We start from the raw sequence: 11,516 nt of genomic DNA, 5'->3' as shown, positions 1-11,516 counted from the left end.
GGAGGTGGCTACCAAAGCATCACTGCCAGCCAAGGCCATGATAAAGCCCTCTTGAGAGGGAGAAACTGGAGAGGCTGACCTTGTCCATTGTAAACTGAACCACTTGTGGCAAAGCTCATTGAGCATATGGACAAAAAGGGGCTGACTGGGAAGATTTTGTCCACGTGTGACCAGTGACAGGCTGCCCAGAGAGGTTATGAGTCTCCCTCCCTAGAGATACTCTAAAACTCTCTGTACACAACTCTGTGCCACTCAGGTGACCCTTCCTGAGCAGGGAGGTTGGACCAGATGATCTGTTGTGATGTCTTCCATCCTTACCGTGATTCTGTGATATTTAGAAGGTGAAATGCCCGACTGCCTGCTTCGTGAGGGTCCATCCCGCAGGATGGACACAGGTCCGTCCCGTGTTTTCCTTCGCCTTCCACAGTGTCCGTGGGCACTCTGAGCTTTCCTTGGGTATCCCTTTCTTCCGTCTCACACCTGGGAGCTGTTCGCACCCACCCCTCAGCAAGGACCTGTGTTTGCTGCTACCCCGGTGGCCTCGGGCTCCCCCCGCCCGCCGCAGCCTCGGCAGACCGACTCTGAGTGACCGGCCCCGGGTGACCGACGCTCTGTGGGTGACTGATCCTGAGTAAGCGACTCTCCTCGGCGTGACGGGCCCTGTGAGGGTGATGAACTCCGGGTGACTGACCCTCCAAGGGTGACTGACCCTGGATGACCGATCCTCGGCAGGTGACTGACCCGGAGTGACCGACACCGAGTGCCCGAACCCCCCGCGCCCCGCGCCCGCCGCGGCAGGTGCGCGCTCACGGGGCGAGGCGGGGCGCGCCCCCGCGCGTGCGCGCGGCCGCCGCTGCGGGCCCGGGATCGCCCCGGCCGCGCCTGCGCGCGCCCCTTTCCCCTCCCGGACAAGATGGCGGCCGCGGGGGCACCGGCCGGGGGCGGCGAGTGAGGGACGGGGGTAGGAGGCGGCCCCGGTGCCGCGGCTGAAGGGAGGGGGCTGCCGGTCAGGGACAGCGGCAGGGGAGGAGCTGGCCGGAGTTGCCCCGGAGCTCCGCGGCGGGGATGAGGAGCCAGGGAGCCGGGGCAGGGAGCCGGTGAGGAGGGAGCGGGGCTGCCCAGCTGTATGCGCAGCTGCCCGGCGCCCCTCACTGTCCCGGGGTCGGGGCGCGGCTCGGCGGCCCGGCGGAGGCGTCGGAGGAGCCGCGACGGCGCTGGCGGGGGCAGAGGAAAGCGGACAGGTGAGTGCCGGGACCAGGATGAGCCCTCGGGGCGCTGCCCCCGTCCGGTCCAGTGCGTGTCACTCAAAACCCGTGCTTTCTTTTCTGTTTTGGTTTTTTTTTTTTTTTTTTTTTTTAAATTTATTTTGTGGTAGCACAATGTAATTTGACGTCACTTAGTGGTTTGGTCCTTCAAAATAAGTCTGAAAGCATTCAGGTACTCCATAGCTAGAATACCCCTGGAATACGAAGGATACGTCTTAGGAAGAGCTGAGACACTGTCTCTTGTGGAAAGATATTTAAAGGCCTTGACCTGCAAAAACTTTAGTTTTTAAAAACTACACTATTAAACGAGTCATTAACCTTGAAACTCTGTGTCACGAGGCTTTGTTTCTTCTGTTATGTGCCCTCTGACCTCCAGTGATGAAGGGTGGGGTGTACAGGTGTCTGTGACCACAGCCTCCAATCCTTTAGTAATTTTAGCCATTCACAGCTTCGGAATTCACTGGGTGTAATGCAAAGTAGTTCAGATTTCTGTAAGCATCAGGCTTTGTTGAGTAAGTGCAGAGAAATGAAGATGCAGGTGTACTAAACTGTCTGACTGACTTGTTTGCTGCTTTGTGTGTGTCCCCTCCCCCCAGCTCTAAGCAGTATAATGGTGGGGACCTGTAGAGGTGTAAGACAAGCCTTTTGGTTAGGCTGTCACAGAAACATTTAACTTTCTGAAAAAATATAATGTAGTTCTGCAGAATCTGTTTTCATGTACTCGCTTCTACCAGCTTTTGGTTGACCAAGAGGAGATAATTCTACACAGAGGTGGAGCAGCGCATGTTTGAAGACTTTGCTTCAAGAGTACTGCTAATATTTTGGTATGTTAAGGCTGCATCAATACTTAAGTGAGATTAGGTCATTAATTGAAGTGCAGAGAAACTGAACGTTTTCCTCTCCAGGTGCTGTAATATTACATTTTTAAACTGGCTTTGAAAAAACTTGTATGTGAAATGGGTTCATCCAATCCTAAGCGCTTAAGAAATAGTAAAGTGAATGTCATGAAATCATTGTTATGCTTCAGCTTCAGCTTCCTTGATATGTTTTTTCCCTTTAGTTACAGTGGAGACTATTTATAGTGTCGTTGTGCCTATTGACAAAGGCCTTGGAAGTACTTGTTCTCCTGAGATGTTTCAGGTGTCAAAAAAGTATAATATTTGATTGGTGTATATGTACTTGGTTGCATAAATGAGGAAAAAAAATGTGGACAACCATATGGTGATATAGTTACTGAATTACTATTTTTTATTTCTGAGATATACTGTAAGAAACTCTGCTGAGCATAAAACATGTATTACAGCCTGCCTTGTTTGTGCACATTCCCCATGCAATGAAACCTATGCTCAGGTATGTCAAGTGTTGGTACCCAGACATCTGTTTTACAAAATATTCCACATGTTACTGACATCACAAATACAGTTTTTTTAAAGCATACAATAAATACAATAATTTCATGATTATAAGCCTACTAAAATTTTGGTCCGAACCCAAAGTGTGGCTTATAATCAGGTGCAGCTTATATATGGACAAAGAATGAAAAGTTGCTGTTTTAGTTTGGAGGACAGGTGTCTGCTGAGAAAGGCAGAAACTTCTCTTTGAAATTGAGAATGTAAACACCCTCCCTCCAAATTATTATAATTTTGAAATCAAGGGGCTTTCAGGCAAAAATATGGGAATTAGGAATAACAGTTCTTTTCTAGGAAAACTAAAATAGAAATACAGTACTACAAAGAAACAAACTCCAAACCCTGACAAAGTCAGAGTACAACCTGACACCCCGTCAGGCAGGGTGTTGGTAGCAGTCCCATTAAATGGTGGCTGCATCCTCCTGCAGTGACAGAAGTGATTCAGCTGGAGCAGCGCTCCTGCAGAAGGTGCAGTTTCCCTCCGGAGGTCCAGTGTTGATGTGGAGAAATCCCGTTTCCCTCTGGAGTCCAGTGGAGAAAGGGGCAACCTTAGTGTCCCAAAACCTCTGTTTTTATTTTGGTAAGAAATGTTGGGCTCTTCCCTGTGGCTGGAGCAACTTCCAGTGGGATGAAGTAATTTTGTCAGTCACACAGTGGAACTCAAGGGGCCATTAGCAGAAAATGACTCACTGGAGGAAGGATGGGTTGTGAAAAGATAAAGAACAATGCCCTGCCTGGTTTCAATGGATGGCCCATTAGCAGAATATCTGCCGTTGAGATAAGGATCACTGCCCCCACCCTCAACAAATGGTGATAGAAGAGATACCTTTTATCATACTCCGTATTGTAACCCAAGACAGTTGCCAACACCTGGACATGCATCTTATAATCAGGTACAGCTTATAATCGTGAAATTACTGTACTGGCAGCAGTGTGCTATGCCACTGTGTGCAATGCGTTTCTGATGCTGTTTGGTTTGTATTAATGCAAAACTAGTAGCTATTGACCCTAACAAACACCTGTACTTTGTATTTACAGTATGTCTAGTATGCTTAATACACAAATATACACAAATGTTTGTGGTTTATATCTAAACCTGAGTGAAGAATTTACTTTTCCTAAATACTTGCAGGTTATTTTTAGACTCTTTTCTATCTAGATAACCTTTAGAGTAAGGCAGTTATACCTCTCTATCATTGTGTTTAAACAGCCTAGTTAACAATAAAACTTCCTCAATCCTGTCATGATTGAAAAAGAAAATTTTGATTTGGCTTACTTTATTGTGGCTAAACTCTGAAAATTCTTTCTTTCTGCACAAGCAAATTAGGGTTGAATTGGTTTTAATAGTTAACTTCTGTAGTGTGTTTCAAGCAGCTCAGTAACAATAAACAGAATTATTCACACAGGTGTTAGATATATGCTTTTGGAAATATTAGCAAGCTATTCTGAAGTATCATGAGTGCATGAAATACCATGGAGGAAATGCTGAGAGAGCAGAGCCTGTTTAGTCTGGAGAAGAAAAAACAGAATCACGTCAATGTCTGTACATATCTGAAGGGAGGGTGGCAAGAGAATGGAGGCAAGAGAATGGAGCCAAACTCTTCTCCATGGTACTGAGCAATAGGAAAAGAGGAATGGGCAGAAACTGATGCACCAGAATATGAGGAGAAACTTCTTTACTGTGCAGATCATCACACACGGGGACAGATTTCCCAGAGAGGCTGTGGAGTCTCCCACACTGGAGATGTTCCAGAACCTGGAGACAATCCTGGGCAATGTGCTCTAGGATGCCCCTGCTTGAGTGAGAGGTGGGACCAGATGAGCTACTGTGTCCCTTCTACCCTTATGCATCCTGTGAGTGGGAAGTGAAAACACACCACTGAATTAGGATAGTAGGCATCTTGTCTCTATTTCTACTACTTCTCAGAACTTGTTCCATTATATTGTACAATCGAAATATATTAATTCTGTGATCTTCTCTCACACTTACTGCAAACTCAGTGTAAGAATCCTTTGGGTTTTTTGTTGTGCCTCATATTCTTCTTTGAGTTGTATGAGTATAATTTGGACATTAGAAAGCAATATGTAGTCGTTTTATATCAAGTTAACATGTTTTTCACAGTATGATTTTAGTAACTTACAGGATATTGATAGAATAAGCAATTGTTCACTGAACTGAAATTATGTAGGTAATGAGCTTGGTTAATAAAATACAGACTTTTTAACATTTCATGTTTTAATGGAAGTATCAATATTATGAATGTTAATAAAAACGTGTATCAGAATTACTTTATAATCATTGAAGTGTTTTTGGAAATTTTCATTGTAAGTTTTAAAACTAAACATACTGAAAAAATGTATGTGAACTCAGATGAGAAGTAGTTGCAACTGATTTTTAAGTGAATCTTCTAATCGTTTACTGTTCAAGCTCATATTATGTTCATAATCCTTTTTTTTGCCAGTATTGGCAGAACGAAACCCCTATTATTTCATAGCCATACCTTTCACACCCTTCAGATTAACATACCCAACTAAAAAGGTTTCAATACCTCACACTGTTTGATTTTGGTTCTAATCAACTTTAATTATGACTACAAATATAACTTTGGTTAAAATACTGTTAAAAATAACTGTGTTGGTTATTTCAACAGCGAATCATGGTGTGCTGTCATAGAATGTGAGTTGTTGTGTGATTGTCATTCAGTTTTAGTTGAAACGTAGCATTCAGTTGCATCAGTTGTAGCTGAGTGGTAAAGCTACTGGGCAGTGAGCATTTGCTCAAAATTGTACCTCAGTTTAACAGGGATACTAAAGGATAGGGCAGAGGTATGTGGTTGGAAGAAGGGTTAAAAAGGTAAATACTTGTTTGAATTTGGTATCTTCATGTGCTACTGTAACAGTACCTCTGATACTGCTTGCTGGTCATGGTCACAAAGATAATAAATGCTAATTTGAACTGACTGCCAAAGATTAATTGCGTTCATGACTATGTTCATTTGTGTCTTAAAGCAGTTGTTCTTTGCTAGGTATTAGTTATCTCTAGTGGAAATAAAAAATTTTGGAAACATTAATGCTTTTTGAGATCAGAGATAATTCATTTTGCCGTTTCTTCCACATGGATTTTCAGAAGATAGGAAATGAAATTCAGTAGACAAGACTATCATCTGAATAAGAAATACAGTTGTATTGATGGACAAGTAGTTTGATTTCTCTATGGAAATGTTAAACTAAAACATTCAAGTTTAATTATCAATAGCATTTTGATATGGCTTTCATAAGAGTAGTACTATTCTTCAGGGGTGCATTTTAACCCTAAGGTGATACAGTATTAATCTGTGATGGAAGAAGATACCTTATTCATGTAGACTGTATTTTCAAACAAAATTAATTCAGGCTATGCAAAATGGTATAATGATGCCTCTCTTAATGCAGTGATATTTTTTTGAAGCTACAAACTTTATATTCTTACCCTATAATAGAATTCTGGTGGCATAGTAAAATATTACTTAAGGCTTAGCTTTTCACACATAGGTTAAATTCTTGGAGTGAAAGTTACTTATTTTTCTGTAAATCAGATATCAATAAAAAGCTCTTATTTGTGCTGTTAATGGTATGATTGTTGGCTGCTTTAAATAGATTGTGAAATGTGCTGAGTTTCACAAAGCTGAGTTTGGCTGTTAGTAGATTGGCCTTTTTTTGTAGTAACTGGCATGTGGAAGGAACTGGAAGGAAACTAGGACTTCTCATTGTTGTGTGACAAGAGTGCAAAGAAATCATGAAAGCATAAATTGTGTGAGTTGGCTTTCCCTTTATTAATGGAAGAAGGTTCTCAGGATCACATGAGCTTTTCTCTTCTCTGAAACCCCTCCTATGGAGAGTCCACATTGCTGCTGTTCTTCTATTTAAAGAACCTTAGCCAAGAATCTCTTTAGAACTAAGCAATAATTTTTGTTATAGAATAGTACTAAAAATTCCAATTTAACACATTTTTACAGGTATTTAGGTGTATTACTCAAATATGCCTACTTCATTTCATTGTTCTCTCACTTTAAGTGAAGATAGTCATAAAAGTCAATATAATACTTGGTTGTGCTTTGCTATTTCTTGAAGTGAGATTGAAATTTATTTGCACACTGTACATTGAAATTCAGCTGATGAATGAGAAGCATTTTCCTCAAGCCTCCACTGGCTTGTTGTGTTATATACTGTATTGGAGTTTGTGGGTTGAGGACTCTGTATGGGTAGTGAGGTGACTTCTGTTTCAGATCTGCCAACCTGACCTCAGTGCCAGGGCAGACCATGGAGCAGATTGTTCTGAGTGCCATCCTAGGGCACATGTAGGATGACCAGGGGGAGCAGGCCCAACCTGCCTGGGATCCTGGTATGGATTTATGGAAGACTGGTCTGGCTTCACCAACCTGGTCTTCTATGACAATGTGATCTGCTTGGTGGATAAGGGAAAGGCTGTGACTGTTGCCTGCCTGGACTCTAGTAAAGCCTTTGGCACTGTCTCCCACAGCATTCTCCGGGAGAAACTGGCTGCTTATGGCTTGAACAGGTGCTGTGTCACTGACATTTGGACCCTGGGAGTGGTGGTGAAGGGAGTTGCATCCAGCTGGTGGCTGGACACCAATCAATGGAGTGCCCCAGGGTCCAGTGTTGGGATCAGTCCTGTTTAGTGGAGTGTTCCCTCCATCAGTCTACAGAGAGCTCTAAGTTGGGCAGGAGTGTTGATCTGCCAGAGAGTCAGAAAGATCTGCAGAGGGATCAGGACAGACTGGATCAGTGGGTGAGGCCAACAGCCTGAAGTTTAAAAAGAGCAAGTGCACCGTCTGCCTTGGGTCACAACCATTTCAGCTCTGCAGGTTGGGGGAAGAGTGGTTGGAAAACAGCCCTGTGAGAAAAGGACCTGGGCGTGCTGGTCAACAGCAGCTGGACATAAGGCAGCATGTGGCCAGGTGGCCGAGGGCATGCTGGCCTGTTTCAGCAAGAGTGGGGCAGCAGGAGCAGGGCAGTGCCTTGTGCTGGGCACGGCTGTGGCTGGAGCTCGAGTGCTGTGTCCGGTTGAGGGCCCTTCTGAAGCAGAAAGGCATTGAGGGGCTGCAGCATGTGAGGAGAAGAGAATGGAGCTAGAGAAGGGGCTGGAGCACAAGTCAAATGAGGAGTGGCTGAGGGAGCTGGGGATGTGTAGCCTGGAGAAAAGAGACTCAGTGGGAACTGTATTGCTCCCTGCAGCTACCTGAGAGGAAATTGTAGTGAGGTGGAGATCTCTTTCTGCCCAGTAACAAATGATAGACAAGAGGACACAATCACAAGTTACACCAGGGGAGCTTAGGTTCGATATTGAGGAAAATTTCTTCACCAAAAAGGTTATCAAGCATTGGAGGAGGCTGCCAGGGAAGTGATGGAATATCACCAAGTGGCAAAAAAAGTTATAATTTCTGAGTCCCTGGAGGTACTTAAAAGACGTGTAGTTGTGGCACTTAGGGACATGGTTTAGTGATGACTTGGCACTGTTTTTGGTGTTGATGGTCTTCAGGGTCTTTTCCAACCTAAATGATTCTTTGATCCTAAAAAAGTGGTGAATGTATGCCTGGATAAGCATGTCAGAATAGAACTTTTGGCTGTCATAATATATGCTGAATTGGATTCCTACTCCTTATTTTGGTTTGTGTTCTAATGTGTGAATTGTTTGGTTTTGGAGTTTGTGATTTTAATGTATGTTATTTTGTAAATGTTTTGGGGAATGTGGAAAGGTAAGAGTTTGAATAAAAGTATAATACATGCTGGTTATAGAAATAAGAAATGAGGTTCAAACATAGAGATGAAAATAAAAAGTACTGTAACATTAAATATATCCCTATAACTTCAGTGAGTATTATCCATCAGTGTCTTTGCAAGACTTTTTATGCAAAAGTTGTGTGAACATCCTTGGTCACAGGCTTTGTACTCAGATATATACAGAATAATTCTGTATTCCATATTACTGCTTGTGTTGTGCTTGGAGAAACAGAATAAACTTCAGAGTGATAGGAACAAAGCGTTACTACATCAGAATTATTATAAGGAATTTGGCCAATCTGCTCATTATATGACATGTGGCTTTCTGTTGGAATAATGTAATGGAAATTCCACTGTGTAACTAGAAACAAAGAAACATGGTGTGTAGTGTGCAGAGATCTTTGTTGTGACAACTGTTTCTTGCTTTTGGGTTTTATAGTTAATAGTTTTTTAATGAGTAGTTTTGTAGTAAATTTGTGTCCTTCTCAATTGGGATTGAGTTGTAGATTCTTTCTTTCTCTACAATTCATTAGACAAGTCGTTATAAAGATGGTTTTCCTGATTGCCATAGATAGTTGTTCCTCAGTGTGCATAGAAAGCTCTTGCTTGAAACTGATCTCTATTGTCAGAATTTTTTCATTTGCCAGGTAGTGGAATTTGATCAAGTAATACTGCTTTTCATGCCACTCCTTGGTTTCTCTTAATTACAACATACAGCTACAAAAAAGTTAGTGCTGCAGAGACAGGTAAAATTGAGGTGGGTTTATAGCTAGTCCTCCATTTCAGTGTTTTTGTTTGCAGGGAAGAGAAGGGGAGGATTTAGTTATTGCTGACAGCACAGACCTGAAGATCAAGCTTACACGGTGTGTTAAAAAGCAGTAGTATATGCTATTACAAGGGGACTGACTATCAAAATGGCTTTTTTCACAGGTATGCAGGCTCTTTGTTGTGCAAGAGGATAATTTTTTTTTCACAGGTAATATGAACTATTTTTTAATGTACAAACTATTTGTATTCTGAATGTATATTTTGCGAAGTCCTGCTGCATACTTAACACTAATTGACCTTTTTTGGCTATGTATGGGAGCATATGCAAAATGGAATGGGAAGGAAATATACTGTTTTGATACCTACTTTGGGACATTGAAATTTAGTAGTTTGGAGAGTACACTGGTTTCGTTTGTAATTTTTTTAGAAGTGTATTTTGTTTCAGACTTGTCATTGAAATAAACACTCCAACCAATTTGTTAAGTTAGGAAGTCAACATTACAGTAATTTCATGACTATAAGGTGCACCCTTTTGACTAAAATTTTTCCCCAAACCCGGAAGTGCGCCTTATGTAATGGACAAAGTTGCGACATTTGCAAACCCGGAAGTGTGAGCCGCAATGGGGAGGCGGTGCCGCAGGAGCGCCGAGTCGTGAGGGGGGTGGGAGCGGGCAGCCACGGCCAGCAGGAGCCGCGTGGTTAGGGAGGGAGCTGCTGCCAGCCCAGGCGTGGGGGGAATGGGAAGTGCGAGCCCGCAACAGTCCCGAGCTGAGCAGAGCCCACCCGGTGGCGGCATTGGGGCAGCGGTGGCTCAGCCCAGGCCCACTGGCATCGGGGCAGCAGCGGCGCAGCCCGGGCGGCTGGGGGAAAGCGCCGCGGCGGTGGTGGCGCAGCCCGGGCAACTGGGGGAAAGTGCGGCAGCGCAGCCCGGGTGGTGGGGAAAAGCCGTTGGCATTGGGGCAGCTGCGGCTTGGAGTGAGCCCGCCGGTATCGGGGCTGTGGCGGCACAGGGAAAAAGCCTGGGGGTGGCGCGGGCCTCCCAGAGCAGCACGTGGCTCCCAGAGCACCAGGGGAGTGCAGGGCTCCCAGCATGGCACAGGGCACCCGGAGTGCTGGGGCAGCACGGAGCTCCTGGAGCGCCAGGGGGGCGCAGGGCTCCCGGAGCTGCACGGGGCTGCCGGAGCACCAGGGTGGCACGGGGAGGGAGGGAGTGGGCTGCCGCAGAAGCTGCGAGCCGCGGCAGCCCCAAACCCTGCCTTGCCAGCAGTGCCGGCGGCGGGCGGGAGTGCCAGAGCCTGCACACGGGGAGGGCGCTTGCGGATGTGTTTAAAAGCTACGCCAATCTGTGGAAAATGTGTGCAAATTGAGCACCTGCCAGTAAACTCCACGATTGTGGGATTCCATTACTAATTAGTTACTTTGTTGCGTGTGGCACGGATCTTCGCAGCAAAAAAAAAAAAAAAAAGTGTGCCTTATACTCCGGTGTGCCTTATGGTTGTGAAATTACTGTACTTAGTTTGCTGGGTGCATGGGGATAGCTCCACCCAACATCCACACCCACTGTCAGGACTTTTCACTGCACATTGCAGCAAACAAATTAATGTTCATTGTCTATAAACTGGGGAATTTTCTTCATTAATTAGTATTCTGTCTTCTGTTGTTGATTGATGTCTTGCTTCTCATCCTAATTAGCCGCATTTTCCCTCCTTTTATGATCTTTATCCCAGATAGAGAGGGTTTCAATGTAATTGCTGAATTTTCTTTGTTACTTTCTTATTTCAGAGTTCTGCAGAATGTACTTGTGGTCCATAAATTCTGCATTCCTTGTGTCCAGTTTCAGCAATAGATCTCTCCTACAGACTTTGTTAACCTCCTAGGTTTGAGATCACTAGAACTTATCCAGGTTGGTTGGAATTGGTTTAGAAAAATTTAAATAATTTTCCCAAACTCTGTTCCAACAACCTCAGGCTGTGACAAAGCTTGCCAAATCCTGGCTACCGTGACAGATGACAGAGCGGAAATTTGCACTACTTGTGATAAATTAAAACAATAAATTGGAAGAGTTGTTTTGAACCATTAGATAAGTTATTGGGAAAGTTTTATCATTAACTAAGCACTATATGATACAAAACTGTGCATTAGTTATGGATAGTGATCAAACATTATTGTGTGAAGGTTATTAGAATTCTCCAACATTTTCCCCGACTACTACATACTCTTTTTTTTAAAAAAGAAGTAATTTTGTTTGGAAACAGACACAGTAACAGGACTGTCATGCAATTCACTAACTATA

At 43.9% G+C, this 11,516-nt stretch overlaps 1 protein-coding gene across 2 annotated transcripts in view; it reads left to right on the top strand.

The window, feature by feature from the left end:
- The first annotated feature begins 949 nt into the window (after positions 1-949).
- APC (APC regulator of WNT signaling pathway) overlaps positions 950-11,516 on the top strand; it is a 102,405-nt gene continuing 91,838 nt past the window's right edge. The window contains exon 1 of one of the 2 annotated variants that reach the window (XM_033086632.2): positions 950-1,241. The gene's annotated coding sequence lies outside the window, so the exon portion shown is untranslated. Of the gene's footprint in view, positions 1,242-9,412; positions 9,432-11,516 lie in introns of those variants that run through there. The other variant, XM_033086633.2, reaches the window with a different exon arrangement.

Source organism: Catharus ustulatus (genome assembly GCF_009819885.2).
Source record: "Catharus ustulatus isolate bCatUst1 chromosome Z unlocalized genomic scaffold, bCatUst1.pri.v2 scaffold_29_arrow_ctg1, whole genome shotgun sequence".
Classification (NCBI taxonomy): domain Eukaryota; kingdom Metazoa; phylum Chordata; class Aves; order Passeriformes; family Turdidae; genus Catharus; species Catharus ustulatus.
The sequence above is the reverse complement of the archived record's forward strand: the minus strand, read 5'-3'. Positions and strand labels throughout refer to the sequence as shown.